Below are 8,736 nucleotides of genomic sequence, written 5' to 3'. Positions count from 1 at the left end.
TTCCTTATGTGTCTAATCACATTTAGCCAAATAAAGTATTGTATTGTATTGTATTGCATTGCATTGCATTGCATTGCATTGCATTACATTGCATTGCATTGCATTCTATTCTATTCTATTCTATTCTATTCTCCTACACTTCTCTACTCTTATTCCCCAAAAGATGCAGTTGGCATGCTGTTTATTACAGTTGCATTTCTGTTCTCCTGAAACCCAAAATAGAAACTAGATCTAGATTACATCCTCACAGCAACTTGTAAAGCAGGTTATGATGATGAATAGTGACTGGCTTAAAATTATCAGGAAATAACATGCCTGAATGGAGATTTGAACCTAGATTTTCTTTAAGTACCTTATATTGTGTTCTGACCTCTCTCTAGCAGTCTAACTGAGCAAAATACTCTCAGTCTTATGAGCTGGTCATCCAAGGGCAATACTGAGTCCAGAAATACTACACATTTAAAAGCTGTATTTCTGAAAGCAAACCCTGTTCAAGAAAGGTATATTTCATGACCCTGGATTCAGCAGCAAGGACTTTACTGTTCTATCTTCATCTGCCTTCAGATTTATTGTAAAAATCCAACTTTATGCAGACAGACTTTTGTCTTTGAAGGAAGATTTTGTCATACCAAACTTCTTTATTTGGTTCAATGTCTGTAACATGTACAATGTATCGCCATGGCTGACATTGCTGTTTAAGTACAAATGTTATGAAGTCCAAGATTAATATCGCTCCAGCCAGCTCCTAGAACTGTCCAATATGAAATAAGACTTATTAAATAATTGATGGGAATAAATTCCACTCATATTCATTAAAATGATGGGTCAAGTTAATATTATTCAATCTGTTCTAATCAATGACCGAATACACTGCAGAAGAAGTTGAACTCTGGCGCCACCAATAGCTTCATAGACCCATCAAAGCAAGAAACAGAAAGCTGTTTTATAAATTGGAACACCATTTAATTAAATTGAAACACTTTACTACAGTCTATGCATGATGTTATTTATAGCATAGATAGGCTGGGGTTGCAAAAAATAAATTTCCTGTTAAGTTTTCAATGGTAATTGGACTTTTAGATGGCTGATCACTCCAAAGGAGACTAGACAGCTCTCCTGAAAAGTCACATCATTTTAATAAGTTGCACAACACAAAGCAAGATAGGATGAAGTAGAGATGCTGAATACTTTGTGCTGATATTCCATCAAAATCTTCTCTCTCTCTCTCTCTCTCTCTCTCTCTCTCTCTCTCTCTCTCTCACACACACACACACACACACACACACACACACACACACACACACACGGCTTTAATTTGAGGACCAATTAGCAGGGCAGAAAAAGCAGTCAAACCTATGCTCATTAGACTATAGTTGAATTTGGAGGAATCATCTAGAGTCCTCTTCTCAGTGTTTTGGAAAGGAAAGGAGTGTTGTAACATGGCCATGTCTTAGGAGTCCAGTGGAATCAAATCCAAGCCCTGATAGCTGTTTGACTAAAACAGAACTCATTTTCCATTCGTTTTCATCACTCACTAAATAATTTTGGACAAACACTTCTTGACACAATGTATTTCACAGGGATCTTAAGACATAAAAAGAGGAGATATGCCTATGTGTGCCGGTTGTTTCCCGCAAGATTCCAGCAAGAATAACAATTTTAGAATTGCAATACGGTGCATTGTGTATTTTAGTACTCGTGATGTTGAAACCAAGAATACAAGAATGCAGTTGTTTGTATTCCAGTTGGAGATTGGAACAGGATTTTGCATTTATCATTGTGTCTCAAAGGGTCAGGTTTTTCTATCTGGACTATTTAAATGTGCACCTTGTTTCACCCAGAAGATACAGAGCAGATTTTAAAGTAGCATAGTTTTCTAGGAAGTTTTAAAGTTATTCAATATTGTTTTAACTGATTTAAATACGCTCAATTATGGCTATAATTTTATCCAGGAGAATGTGTATGCAGAGAAAACTAAAAAGAGGAGAACAATTTACAGAAGGATTTTTAGAGGAGGAGGAGGAGGAAAGGGAGAAAGAAGGAATTAATAAATTTAAAAAAAATAATTTAGATTGATTGAAAGCCTTAATATATGAAAGCTTATTCTACATAAAAAGGGAAAGGTAAACACTCAGCTCCATTCAGTTGACTCCACTCCAATGCAAGGGATTACGGGGTCATTAAAAGGCAAAAACAAATTGACACATGAAACTTTTAAAGTCTATTTGTGTCTACCTGTGTCTTAAATTTTGTTTAGCTATGATGACTTTGGTTGGACCATTCATAGTCGCAATTGGGTAATTTTAGATTATGGACATGTATGGGGTGGTCTTTCGACATGCTAATGTATTACTTCAATTAGTTTTTGGTGCTGCATCCCATCTGTAGATGATAATGGGTATGATTTCTCTTATATTAGAGTGCAATAGACCAGTCCTGATGAACCTGAAATCAAGTGCACTGCACTCTTGGCTAAACCAAATGTGGTTTGTTAAATGGCCACAACCTATTAGATTCACATATAATATTAAGATATAAACCACAATTTCCAAACCAAAGGGGTTGTGTTCATGCAACATATTAAACCAAGACCAAGAAAAGCACAATATGATGCATGTTATGTTTGAATGATGTCTTGAGGGTTTGTTTGTTTTTGCCATAATCCAGTTGATAGGCTTTCTGTGAGAATAATATTGGTGGAAGAAAGGACTGCATATTTTGCAACCTGGTGTTTTGATTCTCATCACTCCCAAGCAATTGTTCTTTTTCCTAAAGAGGAACATCCAAACCAGTGTTTTTCCATTGTAGAGCTTGTATGTTGCCTAGGGAACTCTGGGAATTGAAGTCCACACATCTTAAAAGCTCTGAGGCTGAGAAACACTGATCCAAACCGTTTTTTCATTTCTCCTTTTCAATATTATCTAGTCGTCAGTAGGGGGCTCTAAAGACAATTGCAAATGAATATCAGTGAATTAGGAAGACTCTTTTAAAGTATTTTCACCACTACTTCTCTAAACCACTTGTGCTTCAGCAGTAATGAATCTAAAGTTTGTTCTAGTCCACAGAATTAATGAATTGTTCAACGTCTTCCAACTAAATGGAAAACTGTATCTCAAAGTGTTTGACAACTCAACCCAATAAAGCACAACCAACACAGGCTATGAAAAGGATAACACTCTCATACATCAAAAACATCTGAGAAACAACCAAGACTTTTACAACTATACAACATCATGGTATCATATGAAACAAAGCTTCTAAAGCTTCTTAAATAAACCAAAGGACCCAATAGCCCAAGAAGAAAAAACAGGAGCCACCTACCTCATACAGTATAAAGACTGTAACAGTTACCCAGTAGGACAGCCAAGCATAAGACTATCAAAGCACATCCACGAACACCAGCCAGCAATCAGAAGATACGATGAAAAGTCCTTAATTTCACAACCCTGAGACAAATTCAACCATAGTTTCAGCCTTGAAACTGTTACCATCTTACACTAAGCTGAATCCAAAAATGCTAGGGAAGCTTGGCATTCAAACAAATCAGCCATCAGTAGACACATAAAAATAAATCACATTTCTATACCATTCAAGAAATAGGATTTTAAAAAAAACTAAGAAGGAAACATAAAGACCAGAGCACATCCTCTCCAGCAGCCAACATCCAAAAAGAAGTGTTTAACACCAGACAAAGAATTTAGCAGAAAACAGTAACCTAATCAAGGAACTACCAAGTGAAAGTGAAAACCACATCCCCACCAAAACAGGCAGGGCAAGCTTTATAGGGAGCAATACAGGGAGCAAGCACCACACTCACTAGCAGATGGATAATATAACATATGCAAGCAAACAACCAATAACTCTCTTTCCTACTCCAAATGTATTGGACTAAAATTTCCATCATCCCAAGCCTACATGGTCCATCGGTTTTGCCAAGAATAATAAGACCTATATTACAACGTTCAGCAGTGAGACTTAGGGCTCTTCCCAATAGCTCAGTTAAGTTCCAAATTTTTATTAGTTTATCAAAATATAAAATACAAAGAAAAATGAAAATAGTGGGAAAGTAAGAAAGGAAAACCAGAAGTGTAGGAGAAAGGTGGGGAGAAGCATTGACTTCTGACTATTTTTAGCACAGTAGAATGAGATAATAATATTTAGACTCAACTTTTTACTTTTGCATTTTAATACATACTAGCCATTTCTGTAACAGCAAACCTATCTAATTAGCAAAACACAAAGTTAAAGTTTCAATTTTTTTTCCACCTCAAGCACAAAGTCCAGAAGTAGTTTCCAAGTGGAATCAATGGCTTATTTAAAGTGCTCTCCTCCTATATCTGAGCCAGCAGAAAACTAGGCATGAATTCGGCTGTCCTCATTGCCAACCTATTTGTCCTCCCTCTAACTTGGAGACCTGGCATTTACAGGAGGCATCCCAGTTTGATAGAGATGCACTCTCCCTCTACCCAAAGCAGAATAATTTCAGGACAATGTGCAGGGACTAGAAAGGGAGAGGCATCCCTCCATCATCTCCAAGTGGTCAATAGATACTAAGTTGATCCTATCCTGCAAGAGTCACCTAATAGCACTACTGATAAAATGGTTGGCAAAGGATATCAAATTGTACTCATAGTAAAGTTGTTCCAGCTTGTGGAGACCTCGTGGGAAAAATTGATCTTAACACATGGACAGCTCAAAGTAACGGGTGTAGAATACGGGATGCAAACCACATGAAGGCCTTTTCATGGAGACAGGCAGTTAGCAGGCCATGTTTGCAACAGGGTTAGATGCAAAGTTCTAGCATCAGATTTGTTAGCCCAGTTTTTATCTTCCATTTCTGAAAAGTCCTCAAATGTTGATTTGTTGATTCTGAGTATAAGAATTGTCACTTTAGTTTCATCCTCAATTTTCTGAGACTAGAAAAAAATTTCCATTGATTAAATAACAGAGAAGTATTTCTTCTCTGAGATTCTTGTGGTTTGTGCATAAGGAATAACAAGAAGAAAAACATGTGAGTAACTGCTGACTCTGTTTAGGCAAAACCATGAGTGATCTTTGGGCTATTAGGTCAGAAATATTTTCCTCAGTTTCATAGTATGAATGATTCTTAATCACCATAACATATCCTGGGGTCAAATAATAGGCAATTGGTACCATTGCAAGAAAATCTTCTTTGCTTTTCCTGAAAAATCCTAAATACTTTAATTTTAAAACCTATCTTGGACCATGGAATCCATGGTATAAATCTCTTACATCCTCTCATTTTTATTTATTTGCTTGTAAAATTTATTAGAAGCTCATCTTACCACATGATAACTCTGGTCAGCTTAACAATATTAAAAGGTAGAACTACATAAAACCCAATAATTTAAATACAATACTATAAAAACCAACCTAGCTAAAAAGATGGGGAGGGAGGGAATATGATAAGAAGGGGAAGGGGTGAGATCTACTGTCAATCTATCAACAACCCCCAATATGAAATCACTTCTTTGGGGCCCCAAGTCAACTGGCAGAGCCAGGTCTTTAAGCTCTACATGCAGTGAGAAGTTTCAGGGTGCAGAGTCTTTTATCAAGATTTTATTTCCTTTGGAAGGAATCCACTGACATATAATTGATGTTCTGCAATTACTTTTATTTAAGGATGCATAAGATGAACATGGTGCAGGCACTATAATGTGAACATTCCAATTAATAGCCAACAAATCTCTTTTCCCCACGTCAGATTTTTAGAGAGCCTGCCAGATATCAGTGATAGCACTCTACCAACCTTGTTTGATCTAGAAAATTAAATTTTGCCAGCTTTGGTTAGTACTGAAATAGAGGACCATTGGGAAGTCCAAAACTGTATTTTGGATTGGGAATTTGAAAAAGTGTCCCAAAAACAATGCAAAATAACTTTAAGAAAATAAGAGAATAGATTTATACAAAAGCTCAGATCTCATTGACTGCATTTCCATCTTACACTCTACCACTGTGGTTTGTTTGATTGTTTGATTTAGTATAATATAAGTACTTAGTTGCCAAGGCTTGCTCAAACCACCAATTAAAGGAAAAAAATAGCACAATGCATGAAGAGACAACATTTTTCTATGTCTTCTTCAGACTGCAGCCTACTATTGCTTATTTATGGAAAGCATTCACATTTTTTACATCTGAAAAAGATGTCGGGGGTGGTTTATGACGATCAGTAATCAGACAATCTCCTTCCTGGCTGCTGTCAGAAGACATGACACAAAATGAAAACAAGGAAGGAAGAGGGAAATATCTCAGATCCTGTAATTTACTTACAAAGTTCTTTTAGGTATGTTAAGAAAATAAGTCTGTGCAGACAGGATGAATGGCAATGATTATGCTTTATTTTAAATTGGGTTTGAGGAAGTATAACCCAGGCATCTCTCTCCCTCTTTACCTTATCACATTTTTATCCCTGCCACAGTATTTTGATGTAAGTTTTATATAGTTTTGTATAGACAGGCCATAGAAACAATGGAACCATACAAACAAAGGAGAGAAAATTATAGAAACAATAGCATCTTTCTTATTTATACAATGTAGAGGCTCCTTGTCTTCCAAAGATTAGGAGAAGCTAACAATTTCAATAATAATGGGGAAATGGAGTGACTTGATCAGAAATGTATAAGCAAACAGGTGTTCTGATGTTGTGGGAAGAGTGTCAGCCTGGGAAGAGACACCTATGGATCTGTTTTGTCCACTGTGGGATCTTTTCAGCATCTGAAAGCTGATGTCTGTGGTAGACTTGGACACTTACCTATTTGTTTTCCCCTCCAGATTGAAGAACTGGAACATTTATTACATATTTTTAAAAACTTTGTTTGACTCTGGTTAAGTAGGGAAAGTTGTGACATGACCCAAGTGCTCAGGAGAGCTTCCGAGTCCACTCATGGGCTGCCAAATGCTGAAGAGAAGGTATGCCCAGGGATGGGGTGGACAGCCTCAGGTATTACTGTGAGGGGCTTGGAATTTTTGAGAGGTGTAATTGGTGGGTGAATGTGATGGCTTTGAGTGTTCAGGTAAAGGCAATCTTGGTTGAGCTCCATCTGGGAGATTACACTTTTTCAGGGGTAGAAAAGATTTAGTAAAGTTGAGGTTGCATTAGAATAATAATAGAAAAGCAAGAATAGAAGTTCAAGTGTACAAGAACAAGAAAGAAGAAAATATGCACTTAGGAAGGTCCTTTTCTAATGACCATATGTGGAGGAAGACAAACTGAGAAGTTTCTTCTTAAAACTACAATAAGGAGAACAAAATGTGACAAGTTACAGAACATTTCCATAAAAAGTCTTTACAAAGAAATCTTCTCATTTTACTGATGAATGGGGAGGAAAAGCCTGGAAAATTATTTTGCATGATCATCACTCAGCTTTCTTGGAACATCTCACCATTCATTTTCTCAACTGCCTTCCTCCTAATAATATTGTTGATGCTGATGGTACAGAATGCAGCAGTGCCAGCAATTATGTGTGTGCCTAGAACAGTGCATGTTACAACATTGCTCTGTGAGCTGCGCTGGTTGCCAGTTTGCTTTCAAATCCAATTGAATGTGCTGGTTTTAACCTTTAAAGCCATTCATGGCACAAGATTGGGTCATCCTTCAGATGACTGCCCCTCCCCAATTACATCAGCCAACCCCAGGAGATCTGCCAGAGAAGGCATGCTGCAGGTACCATCAGTTAAAGTTGTACATTTAGTGGGACCCGGACAACAGGCCATCTGTGTTGTGGCACAATCTTATGGAAAATTCTTCTATAAGAAATTAGATTCGCTTCATTTCTTTTGGCATTCTGAAGTCCCTCAAGACCTGGTTATGTCACCAGGCCTAGAACATGAAGATATGCTTAGATGGCTCCATTGCTGAGCTGGCTATTCTTATTCTCTCTTTGCCTTGGGTTTGTATATTTATTTGTATAATGCATTATACAAGTTATAATTATCATTTAACATTGATTCTTAATTTTTAATAATGATTATTTTATATGCGTGGTGCTTTACTGCAATGTTCTACACTGTCCAGCGTTGCTTTTTGAGAGAGGAGTGGCCATATAAAATATGATAAATAAATAAATAATAAACTACATTGCTATTTTAATAGTGGCACACCAATTATATCCTCCAATCCTCCTTGATTGGAGATGATAGGGATGATGTCTTGTCAAGCCTGGCTTGATAAGACTTTTGTGATCTCCATTATCTGTAAAGATTATAGTTTACAATTATTAATTGCGCAGAATTTTGTATGTGTCTTAGGAAATGAAGCAAGGACATCATGATTTCTAGAAAGGAGATTAACATTGCTGATCTTCAGCTCAGAGTGTAGCTTTCAAGAATATTTAACTTTCAGAAATCTAATATCAATGAAAAGCATGTGTAACTTAAAACTTACTGCAAGAGAAGTCTGTTGACTAAGCAACAACCTTAGCCTTTTAGATAATAAGTATTAAGAAAATGATCAGACCATTGACAGAATATTTTTCTTTCTCTTTATATTATCTATTATGCTATTTAAGTAATACAATGTTAATAATTGTGAACATAAGCAGACATCAGTGTATGGAAACAACACAATGTATTAAGATTTATAAGAAGACTAGCCAATAACTCGGCATTGCCCGGTATTTATTTATAGGGGGGAAATGTCCGGACCGTAATTTCTAATGTTGGATTTCCTCCCTTACCAGAGGGAGCCCCCTTGTGGAGTACTGTGAAGCCGTTACC

The sequence above is a fragment of the Natrix helvetica genome (assembly GCF_964273705.1).
Source record: "Natrix helvetica genome assembly, chromosome: 1".
Taxonomy (NCBI): Eukaryota; Metazoa; Chordata; class Lepidosauria; order Squamata; family Natricidae; genus Natrix; species Natrix helvetica.
This window is presented reverse-complemented; position numbering follows the sequence as displayed.